Source organism: Adiantum capillus-veneris, chromosome 24, assembly GCF_014529385.1.
Source record: "Adiantum capillus-veneris isolate H3 chromosome 24, ASM1452938v2, whole genome shotgun sequence".
Lineage (NCBI taxonomy): Eukaryota > Viridiplantae > Streptophyta > Polypodiopsida > Polypodiales > Pteridaceae > Adiantum > Adiantum capillus-veneris.
Genome location: NC_140954.1, coordinates 122,421,113 through 122,434,050, shown reverse-complemented (window position 1 = coordinate 122,434,050; position 12,938 = coordinate 122,421,113). Strand labels below are relative to the sequence as shown.

General features: G+C 40.3%; 1 pseudogene; it reads right to left on the bottom strand.

Moving 5' to 3' along the window:
* Positions 1-9,312: 9,312 nt before the first annotated feature.
* On the bottom strand, positions 9,313-10,005 carry LOC147427056 (uncharacterized; annotated as a pseudogene).
* Between the last annotated feature and the right edge of the window lie 2,933 nt (positions 10,006-12,938).

The window sequence follows — 12,938 nt, the reverse complement described above, 5'->3', positions numbered from 1 at the left end:
TGTCTGGGCGAGTAGCAATCATTGCATACATCAAACTACCCACTGCAGACACATATGGAATCTTATCCATTTCAGCCTGTTCTTCCTCAGACACAGGAAAATCTTGTTTGCTAAGTTTCACATATGGTGGCAATGGAACACTCAGTGCCTTTCCCTTCTCCATATTGAAACGTTGCAAAACCTTGTCAATATACTCTGTTTGAGATAACCAAATCAACTTCTTTGATCTGTCTCTCTCAATGCGCATACCAAGTATATGACTTGCCTCACCCATGTCTTTCATGTCAAACGATTTTGCCATCTTTGACTTCAAAGCTGAAATTTCTTCCAAGTGCTTGCCAGCAATCAACATGTCATCCACATACAAAATAAGGATCAGCCAACTGCCATCCTTAGCCTTTTTTGTATATAGACAGTGATCGAACTCACTACGTTTGTAGCCTTGAGAAAGCATAAACTTGTGGAATTTATGGTACCATGCCCTCGGTGATTGTTTTAAGCCATAAAGACTCTTTAACAACTGGCATACCCAATCTTCCTTGCCTTTCTCAACAAACCCTTCTGGCTGCTGCATGTAAATTTCCACATCTAAATCACCATGCAAGAACGCTGTCTTGACATCCATTTGGTGCAACACCAAATCTAATATGGCAACCAATGCAAGAAAGCATCTCAATGTAGTCATCTTGACCACCGGAGAGAAGACTTCATCAAAGTCAATGCCTTGTTCTTGCTTAAAGCCCTTGGCAACAAGCCTTGCTTTGTACTTTGGCTGACTATCATGAGCGGTGATTTTATACCTGTAAACCCATTTACAAGGTAGAGCCTTTTTGCCCCGTGGTAATTTAACTAGCTTCCATGTCTGGTTTTTATGCAGAGCTGTCATCTCTGACTGCATGGCCAATTGCCAATTCCCGGAGTCCTTCATTTGCACTGCTTCCTTGTAACATGAAGGCTCATTGCAATCAGTCAACATGACATAGTTCATAGATGGAACAAACCTATCAGGAGGTTGCGTGACACGTCCAGATCTACGCACAATAGGTGGCTCAGGCTCAGCCACAACCTGTGGTTCCACTCTATCCTGTCCTTGATCCTCTTGAGCCCTGACATTTTGTCTTGTACGTGCAGGTCCATCTTCTTGGAAGACAACTCTTCTAATCTCCTCAACCCTCTCTGGTTTAGAATGATATTTGGATTCATTAAAGTGAACATCATTGTTGCGGACAACCTTTCTGGATTCGGGATCCCAAAGTCTGTACCCCATCTCACTAGAAATACCATAGCCTAGAAAGATGCACTTTCTACTCTTTGGCTCAAGTTTGTTCCTAAATTCCTTTGGAACGTGAGTATATGCCTCACAGCCAAAGACTTTGATATGCTTGTATGAGGGCATTTTGCCTGACCATACCATCTCTGGCACTGAATCCTTCTGCAAAACCTTGCGAGGAGATCTATTTATAAGATGAACAGCTGTTGATACAGCTTCAGCCCAAAACCCATTTGGCAGTTGTGCATTAGACAACATACTTCTGACCTTCTCTTGTATGGTCCTATTCATCCTCTCAGCAACACCATTTTGAGGAGGATTGTAAGGAGCAGTAAGTTCACGTTTTATACCTTTTGACTCACAAAAGTCCTGAAAGGCCTTTGAAACATACTCTCCACCATTGTCAGTGCGTAAGCATTTAAGCTTCTTGCCACTCTGATTCTCCACAAGTGTCACAAACGTTTTGAAAACACTAAACGCTTCATCCTTGTGCTTGAGAAAGTAAACCCATACTTTCCTCGAGTAATCATCTATAAATGTCATACAGTAAGAAGCTCCCCCTAGAGATAGGTTAGGCATAGGTCCACACAAATCACTATGAACAAGTGCCAACTGTGTATCTCTTCTACTGCTTCTATGCTTATGTGGCTGATGTGTTTGCTTACCATACAGACAATGTTCACAGAATTCAAAATCATTAAATGAAAAGCTAGGCAAATAACCAGAACAAGACAAGATTTCCATTCCCTTCTTGGACATATGTCCTAACCGGCTATGCCACAAAGAAACGTTCGGCTGCTCGGTTACATTGATTACATTTTTAGAGACATTTGATACATAAATCATGTAAAGTCCTCCAGACTTTACTCCATGTGCTACTGTCATAGAACCCTTGGATATCTTCCGCATGTTCTGTCCAAAAGTGGTGACGTAGCCAGCATCATCAAGTAAACCTGTGCTGATCAAGCTCTTTGTAATTGCGAGAACATGTCTCACATTCTTCAGCGTGAAAGAAGAGCCATTCTGAAACTTCAATTGAACATTTCCAACACCTAAGATCTCACATGTCTGCCCATTGCCTAGCCAAACATGATCTTTAGTGGTCACATAAGAGGTAAACCACTCCTTGTTTGGAGACACATGAAGTGATGCCCCTGACCTGAGTCTATAATCCATTCACTCAGTGCATTTCCATCAGATGCTGTAAGAAGAGCTGAGTCCATTGTATTCTTCAAGAAGTAGATGTCTCCTGACACTCAACTGTCATCCTCTGCAACAGTGTTTGTCACATTTATTTCTTGAATCTTCACTGAGGACTTGTTCTTCTCACCATGGTCTTCAGCTTTCTCTTTGCCTCTTTCTGCTTTCCATTCTCTGCAGTCTCTTTTCATGTGACCCTTCTTGCCACAATGGTAGCATTCTATGTCACTCTTGCCTTTAGCACTGCGGGACTTGCTACGAGACTGATTCCTCTTTCCACCTTTGTACTTTTCTTTGGTCCTTCCCCTGACAACTAAGGCTGTTCCTTTGCCTTTTTCCATTGTCTTTCTATTGGTTTCTTCAGTAAGTAGACTTCCTTCTACACCTGCTATGTTCAAACCATCTGGAGGTGCAGAATTAATCAAAGCTGTGCGAAAAGTGTCCCAACTTTCCGGCAATGTGATCAACAGGAACATAGCTCTAACAGGTTCATCAAACTTGACACCTTGAGCTGACAATTGACTATAGATTGTGTTGAATTCATTCAGATGATTGGACATAGGTGTCCCTTCTTTCATCTTCAAGTCAACAAGCTTCTTAAGCCATTATACCTGTGAATGCACTCTGCTTCTCATAAAGATCACTCAACTTTAACCATGCTTGATAAGCCGACATCTCGTCTGCTACATTGAAGTAAACGCTTTCTGCCAAAGTCAGCATAATGGTAGAAAGTGCCAATTCATCCATTTCGCTCCATTCATCTTCGTCCATATCTTTTGGTTTTATCCCCTTGAGCTTTATAGGTTTTATCTGCTTCTTTTGTACCAACACGTGCCAAATTTGCTTCTTCCACAATGGGAAATTGGTTCCATCCAGCTTCTTGATATTGTAAAGAGCAGTGTCCTGTGATCCAGCCATAGCTACGCTTCACAGTAGTTTACTTTTCTGGGAGAAATTCGGCAGAGTTTCCCCTGTGAACTGACCTCTGAACCAATATCAACCTGTCAAATGAACCAAGAAAGCTTCAGATTCTGCAGAAATTTTGGCAGAGTCTCCTTTGTAAAATGGCTCTGGTGTACTAAAAACAGACCAAAAAACAGCGCAAAAAACACTGTCTCTCTGACACTGTAAGCTGCGGGTAAACCTGTCGTGCACCTGTACTGTCTCTCACTGTCCTGTCACTGTCCTATAAGCATAGACTGCGACAATGCCTCAACGGCAGTAAAGCAAAGATGCAATCTCAACTGTCTAACTCACAGTCAATACATCCTAGCTGCCTATCTAAGGGTGCTTGAGGGATCGCTCCAAGACCTGTATCACTGAAAGGATCTCAACATTCGAGAATCCCCCAGCTCAATAAAACCTCACTCGACCCTCAACAAAGGCTGCAGTAAATCTGACAGTACATAGACTTCCCACAAAGTCATACATCCACAAATTTCCCACTATATGTTGTAGCCGCTGCGGCGGTTGTTTGCTGCGTGACTCACAGCCAGCAAACCCTCAACAGACATACATCATCTCTGACAATACATCCCATGTGGAAGTACCTGCAATGTCAGGATGAAATCTTGAATATCAAGCAGCAAACACAAGCTACCTGATGAACTAGTGGATGTCGCCTACAGTCTGTGTGTAGATGCGCCTGTGTCGTATGTGACACGCCTCCAAGAACTGTGAGCCGTCCTTCGATGTGTAGAAAACCACAAATCAACACTCTGGGAGTGTCGATATCCTCAGCACCTGCAGTCGTAGGCCGAAAACCCCAAATTTGCAAAGTCGAATCTGCACCCGTCGAGACCACGTAGTCGAAAATGGCCTGCGTAGACCTTTGTCGAAGCCGAACGGTGGCCGAGATTACCTCAGAATGAAATTCTGAGAACACCAAGCCCTTAGGGCTTGCTCACAAGATTTGGGGCCGTGTCTTCGCCTGTCGAATTTCACTCCAATCTGAGCTGGTGACTCTAGCCTCCTGCAGTGCTGCCCCGAGCCTCGATCTGAGCTCTGATACCAGTTGAAGGAGTACGAGCGGAAGTGCGACGCGAGAGAGAGTGCGAGAAGAAGATCACGACGATATGGTGAACTCGCTCTACTGTAATGTGTAGAGCATAGTGAGTTCTTATTAGGTTTTTACAAAAGAATATGTGTACATACCTGGCGGCCCGCCCACTTACCTGGGCGACAACATTGGGCTTTATACCCCAACAGGTACCGCCCCTTGTTCTTGAAAATAGGGTGTGGCCACTAACCCTCAAGGGGGTTGGCGCCCTTGTAGTGTGAAAAAACGACCACGCAACGGCTATGGCGGCCTCTGTAGTGAGCAAGGGGCTTTGGCCCAGGGTCGTGAAATGCTCCCCCGCTCGGCGCGAAGCCGTAGAGCCCGCAACGGACGAATTTAGTGCAGGTCTGCCTCAACGGCTCCTCCTTGCAAGGGGGGTTGCCCACGAAATGCCTGCCTGTTGTCCTCCTCACAGGAGAGGTGTTCCACGGTTTTCTGACCCTGATATGCAACTTGCTCATGCAAGTTTGTGTGGCTCCCCTCCTCCACGGCTGTGCCTTTCCCAAAAAAGAACCAAGCTCTTGATACCAATGTTAGACAAGTGAAACTAGAACCTAGGAGTCCACCACCCAACCACCTACTATATAGCATAGCCCCTGGCCCTTTGCCCTAGTTGGACTCCCTTTCAATACTTCCTAGCCGGCCTTGCCCTTGTCTAGTCCGGCCTTGCCGGTGTCCTAACACATTGGTTTATACAGAGAGTGCATTATGTATTACGATAGATTATGAGTACATGAAATGACCAATCATATATTTTATTGCTTTCGTTTGTTTTTTTGTAGCAATTGAAATTAGATGTGTCTTATTGTTTGAAAATCAAAGTGGACATATAAATAATCATTATAATAATTATTGCATAGAGAGATTCATAGCATTCTTATAGTTATTATGCCATGCATAGACTACATTGCAATGTGTATGGTTAACCGCTCACAATATAGGTGATCGATATGTGGATTGACTAGCGTGCATTGAAAATCTCATATTGTGTATCATGGTTACTTTCATATTGGATGGTTTTTAAATTATAATATATATTGAAAATAAGAAAAATGTTTAAAAAACGGAACATCTTGTTCTTTTGTCTTTAGTTTTAATTTAAAAGCAATGGAGCAAAATGTGGGCACAAGTGGTACGAAGAAGCCAAAAAATAAAAAAGCTCATGGTAAAGAGTGGGATTATGCTCACAACATATGCGACCGATATATGGAGTGGCAATGTAAATTTTGTCACACAACAAAATCAGGCGGTGCACCACATATTAGGGATCATTTTCTGGGTAGCACTAAAAGTAGTTGTAAGAAATGTGAACATCCTCAGGCACCTACAGTTGCAAAGCGTTTGAGAGAAGAGCTCGCCAAAAAGGGTGGCAAGATACAACAGATATATAGCTCTGTGGCTTCGAGTCAAGAGTTCCCAGAGCCAAATGTCAACTCCGCAGATCCTATAGTGATGCCAACTAACCTTGGAGAACAACCTGCGTAAGGAGAGGAAATTCCAGGCAGTGTTTCTTTTAAACGTCACAATGAAGGTGGACTTTGTCAAATGCGTCAAAAATCATTACGTCAAAGCTTTCGAGTGCAGACTTTAGAAGAAGCACAAATTGCACTCGCCAATGCAATATTCTTTACTAAAAGTGCTTTGGTCATGGTAGACAACAATCATTGGAAGGCTGCTTGGAAGAAAATCGGTGAGTTTGGTCCAGGATTTTCAACTCCTTCTTATCACATGATAATAAATGTTTTCTTGGAAAAATGTTACATCGAAGTCAAAGAGCGTGTTGGCAAAATAATACTTGGGAATATTTCGCTTTCAGGATGTACGATTCTGAGTGATGAGTGGTCAAATGTTCATAGAAGACCACTGATCAATGTAATGCTAGTTTTTCCAAGGGGAGAAACGTTTATAAAGGCGATTGATAGTTCTAGTGCAATTAAAAGTGGCAAATACTTTTTTGAGGTCTTGATTAATGTAATTAAAGAAATTGGTGCTGAACATGTCGTTCAAGTAGTCATGGACAACGCAAAGAATTGTTTTAAAACGCCAATAAATTAACAAAGAAGTGCTTTCCACACATTTTTGCCAATGGTTGTAATACGCACGGCTTAAACTTGGTGATGAAAGATTGGTACACTAGCGAAGAAACCACATGGTTCGCCAAAATAATTGATACAGCACGTCAGGTTGTGAAATTTTTCTTGAAACAACAAAGAGTGCTCGATTTGTATAGGATGCGCATGTCAGTGATGTTGAAACTTCCTGCTGAAACTCGATTCTGCACACACTTTTATACCTTGGAATCACTTCTCCATAATAAATGCGTTGTGATTGACAAATTCAATTGCGCAGCCTCCTTTGATGAATGGTAGCTTGAGCAGAAAGAAAAAGTGAAAGATAAAATTACATGTCTACATAGCAATGTAAACAAGGTTGCTTGGTGGAGGAGTGTAATGGATGCATACCATGTAATGATGCCCGTTATGTTCGCGATCCGCAATCTTGGTCAAAGGGTGCCAAACTTGGGCAAAGTGTGGATGACATGGTGTTCAGTCCAACAGAGTCTTGAAAATCTTGAAGAGTTGAAAGAGTCTGTAGTAGAGAAGGAGTGGCGATTACCATTCATTGGCAAACAGCGAAAAATTTTGGCTAAGTATTTTCATGCAAGGTGGAAGAGCGCTCATAGTCTACTCCATAGTGTTGCTTACATGCTCGATCTAGAGTATTAAAATTTAGATCTGATGTCCAATACAGAGGTGGTAAGCAATTTCTATCACGTGGTCAACACGTTCTACTCCAACGTTCAGGACCGAATTGATTGCATCAAAGAAATAAGTGCATTTATATTAAAAGAAGGTCCTTTTGCGAATTATTTTGTGCAGGTAATGGCAAAAGAGCAACCTGCATGGAAGTGGTGGGATGATGAATGGTGGAGAGCATTACTCTACCTTATGTCCCCTTGCAATGTAAGTACTCACACAATGTGCAGCAAACTCAAGTTCAGAGAGAAACTGGAGTATGTACAAGTATGTTCACAACACTATTCGCAACAGACATTAGCAGACAGAGCAGAAAAATTAGTGTATATGTTTTGCAACAAAAAGATATTGAATCACATTGAAAGTGCTGGCTACGAGGAGGAAATGCCAACCTGGTTGTATGATTGTGAAAACAAAAATGAACAAGAGTTCAATGTTGGTGTATCTCAATGCACTGTAGACAAAATAGAAGAGAATTTGATAATAGATGTGGAGGTTGAATTACAAGGAGAACCATAACACTCAAACTTAGAACCAGATAACTACTCAACAGATTCAATATAGCTTGAGAGTAGAACGAGTAAATGTCAAAAACCATTGTAAAAGACCTTGTATTCAAATGTGTTTTGAGTAATTACAATGCTTCATATTCGCGATAGTACATAGTTTGTCCATCTCAATTGTGTTTCCCTGAAGCAGCATCTTGCTCATCAAACAGATTTCTAATTGTGCTAGGGGTATCTGGGCGTACTTGCTTGAATTTATATTCGTTTGCCATGCCAAACATAATATATATTCCTTGTGGAATATCTTGTGAACAGATTGCACATCAACTACTATTTTGCATTAAACGAATAAGACAAAGTAAATGATAATAATGACCACATGTCAATGTATAATATCCACTCCATCCATCAAAATTCTTGTAGAAAACTGGACATTGGGAAGATGAAGATACATCTGAAGTAGACGAGGAGACCAACTCCAAATGCATGACAAGGGGGCTGATGTGTATCCCTTGTACAGGTATTGGACTCACTCGCTGTGTCAGATTTTGAACGTCCTGACTTAAGCGATGAATGCTTTGCTCCATCCGGACTTGTGAGGGTTGGGGTGTCTGGGTGGCTATATAAAGTCGTGTAATTTCTGCATCTTTCTCTGCCAACTGTTTCATGTAAATATCCTTCTCTCTTTTTAATTGTAGGTCAATGCCTTCCACTATCAATGTCAGCTCATCTCTGGTGAAAGTGACACAACTCTCCCTTAAATCATGAGTGGCAACAGTTGTCTCCTTTGACGAGAAGTCTATTGGTCGCTGTTGCACAAAGTGAACATATAACATTTTTGCAAAATATAGCGCACAATCTGCATTGTGCAGGGGATGGCCATAAACCTCCAAATAAATCCTCTCATCGTTTTCTTTGATCGCATCATGGTTGCACTTCGAAACCTTCCACCTTTCTTCTTGATCTCTGCATCCTCACATGGCCATATTGTCTTGATCATGTCCTTTGTCACTTCTTTATTGACCTCTTTCCATTGCATGTGGTTTGGATTTGCCCACTTTGAGAGTCGTCGAGTAGTACGCGTCGCTTGTTGTGCCGAGTGCCAGAGACTTCATGCACTGAAATGCATTAACAGTCGCTTGTTGTTGATCATCGGGCAGTGATTGGGTGCCAATATCTTGTTCTTCATCGGCCATTTTCTCTTAGAGCTGCAGTCAACAGATAGACAAATATTCAATATCATTAGCAAATATATATTCTCACGATTCAACAATCTCACATATGCAGAATATAGCAACTTCTCATTCACAGGGAAAGTGCGCGGAATCCACTAAATCAAACCACAACAAATGCAACTAATTGAACTACAAGGCAAATTTTAAATACTGACAGTTAAATGATAAATTTGAAATGACTAAAGATATAAATTGACTCAATTAGGTGAACCACTTCAAACTAGATAATACACTTCAATAAAAAATAGAATACCGTGGACAAGACATATGTATATCATAGAAATGTTTAAATCGGATAAAATGATGGTGCAAGTTCAACAAGTGGACGTTGGACAGGGTTAGGGTCTGTCTTTAAGTGTTCTTTGAAAAATATCAACACGTCAAAAGCATTCCTTCTTTGTTCCTGCTCTTTTAACTTCATCCAACAATCTACTTTAATTCGAATAGCCCTCATAACATCTTCGTCCGGGTGGTGAAAAACTTCTTCTGGAAAATAAACTTTTCTGGCTGCACTCCAAAAATCTGCCAGCATGTCAAATAGGTAGCCCAATGCATAAATGTCGCTCGATTTTGTGTATGCATCGGTGCACCGTGGATCGTATAGTTTGGGAGCAATCCACGGTTGCTTAGCCATCTCGGCATTCCCTGCTCTCTGTGCATCCAAAACTGCTTCGTTCGACTGTGCACTTGGATACAGATAATTATTTGATACACGCTTAGCTGGTGTTCTCAACATCATACCCCAATCAATGATGTCGACACGGGCTTTATTGGCGTGAGTAAAGTCCAACATTATGTTGAACGGGTGCAAGTCACTGTGCACTATACCGGCTGAGTGGGAAGCCACAACGTTGTCGATTAAGGCATGACAAATGGTTGGCATCTACTCAATCACTGCTTTGATCTGCACCGTGTCTATCTTGCTTACAAGAAGATTTGCTACAGGCAATGACCTCCAGCCGTGTTGTAGCCTGTGCATGTGTCGTCTGAACAATCCGTGAGCGAACGGGAAGCGACACATCATGTCGCCCAGAGTACCCCCGTTGTAGTATGGGAATATTGTGATCCAAGGAGCTTCGGTAGTAAACCCAATGCACCTTACAATGGAGGGGTGAAGCGTTTGCATTCCTTGCTCTATCTGAAAGCTGTCAAATTTTCTCTCAATCCCTCCCTTGTAACATTTTTCCACATATGTAATGTGGTCTGGAAAAAATGAGATGCCTTTGATGGTGTACAATGTGCACACACCGAAGGAGCCTACTCCAATCCTCATACCTTCTACCAAGGCTTCGCGAGGGATGCCGACAAGATGAGCGCACTTTGCATTCAAAGCAGTGCACATGATTGTGCCGGTGCCGCTGGCATCAGATCGACCTCCCAAAGCTGTTTGCACATCTTGGGCCATCTTCAATCTCTTGGGTAAGGCTGCTTGGTCTTGCGCTTTCACACGCTTCATCTTTACTTTGTCTTCTTCCCACAATTTATCCCAGAGCTCTAATTTTGACATGTCGCAGGCCAGGTGGGATATCTTCCTTTAAGTCTCTACAACATACTTTCATATTTTCCAACACTGTCCTAACCTTGTGGTGGAGGTCAAATTCTCGTATCCCTACTGGAAGCAACAACTCGTATTGGCCTTCAAGTCGCAACCTGCGCTCTGTTTTCTCCCATATAGCGCTAGTGAGGTCTTTGATGTAGACATCGCTTTCACTAATCTACTGTATGCGATCGGCTGCACATGATGAGATTGCCAAAATACATTCTTTACGAATGGCATGCATAATACATTTCTTTTGATCTGGCGTCATATTTGCACTGGACAAGGAAAATCAGCATATCAAATACAAATTCATGGTTGCGAATGACACTAACACTCTCACACTATCTCAAGTAAACTCTTAACCACCACTTGAAGACTTTAAGAAATGTGCAAGGAAATATTGATAAAAATTGAAATCTATTACACGTGTAAAATGCAGATCAAACAAGTGGTTTATAAGAACTTAATTCAGATCAAACAATACGTGTTAACACTAGAATGGTAACAGGACCTGTTAAGTGACCATTTTGCTTGAATTATTTGAAGAGTATGAAAATGAATTTCTAGGTGCTATATATCCACAAAGTTGCCTTATGAGTTGAAAAAAACTTAGCATTTTTTTTTTAGTATCGATCTCACCATTAACCTTACTCAACATTTTTGAACCTAAACTGTGCGAAAAAACGAGTCCTGTTTTTGGCTTTTTTTTTAAATGTTTGGCAACTATACCACTCTAAACTTCATGTTTGTGAGGTTTAGATGGCTAGAGGTTAGGCCTTCATAGTTCTCAACATGTTTTGATGCTTGTAGGGAGAGCTAAGTGTTAAAATTGAAAGTTATGACCAATTTACAAGAATTGCATAATCCTGTTTTTTGGCCAAAATTATCACTTTTATGATTTTTTTGGTGGCTTTCTTGATATCCAAATTCAATTTTGATTATGTAAGTGTAATGTATAACATAAAGCTAATCTTCCTTCAGTTTTGGGGGACCTAATATGCTATATAGCATAGTATATGATGATGGTTGAGTTTTTTGATTGCTGAAGAATACGATACATTTTAGAGTAGCAAGTATAACTTTCTCAATATTGCTAGTTTCTTAGGCCAATTGTGTGTATTTTGTAGGTAGTAACCATATCTAATCATGGACTACAAACTTGGCTAGATATTGAGTAGTTTCTATGGGTTTCTAGAGGTCATAATGCTAAAACCAGTTTTTTCATGTTTGTTGTATTTAGCACTTTATCATTGCCCCCAAGGTTCCAATTGTAAGAGATCCATTATCCTTTTGACATGATATATTGCTCCTTTTGAATCCAGAGGCCCAAAGGGAACTAAGAAAACATGTATATAGTATTTGTATTGAGCGTGACTATAGAAACTTTGATGATAGGTCCGCAGAATGGCAAAAATGCAACTTTTTTGTATTTTTTTTGCCCAAAAAAAAATTAGTGAGGTAAAAGCAACCATATGTTTTGGTCACCAACCAATTGAAGTTAACGAGGCATTTTATCTCATGTCCTACAAAATTCTCCACTCTTATTTATATGCAATCAACCATAAGAAATTGTTGTTTTGGGCAAAATGCACTGGTCCATCAACTTTGGAGGTTTGTAGTGACCAAGGGATGAGAAAAATTACAAGTTTCTCATTTTTTCCATATGTAGTAGTTATTGAACTATAAGCTCATGAAAGGATTTTTCAAAATGAGTGGATCTACTATGGTTTTGGAAATTTTTCCCAAAACCCTGAAGGACACTTTTATGTCCCGTTAGGTTACCATTCTAGTGTTAACAGTCTGGCACATTTCAACATATATTGAATTTTTAACTTATATTTTTCTCCATGCGCACATACTAATTCAAACAAAGCACACGCCGACTTAAAAGCTTCAAAAACATTTAAAACGTTGGAGGTATACAAATTGGACTAGCAAATTGTGTTCACACACTTTTTTACATAGAATTTATGTAAATGTAGCAATCAAAAAGCGATGATAATTGATGCTCTTTAAAAAGATTAAAAAAGAATATTTAACATGCAATTTGTGTGCAAATACTTTTTTACATATAATTTATATAAATGGAACATTTAAAAAAGCGATGATTGATGAGAAAATTATTCTTTTGAATATGATTAGCTAGTATATAATTTCAAATGGAACATTTAAAATAGAGATGATTGATGAGTAAATTATTCTGTTGAATATTATTAGCTAGTATATAATTTCAAATGGACAGTTAAAAACAACAAAATCAAACAATTCATACATTTTGTATATGAAATACTCTTCACAGCCGCATTACCGACCAAGTATTTCAAATACTTGATACTTAAAAAATTAATTGTACATGCACATACAAATTATAT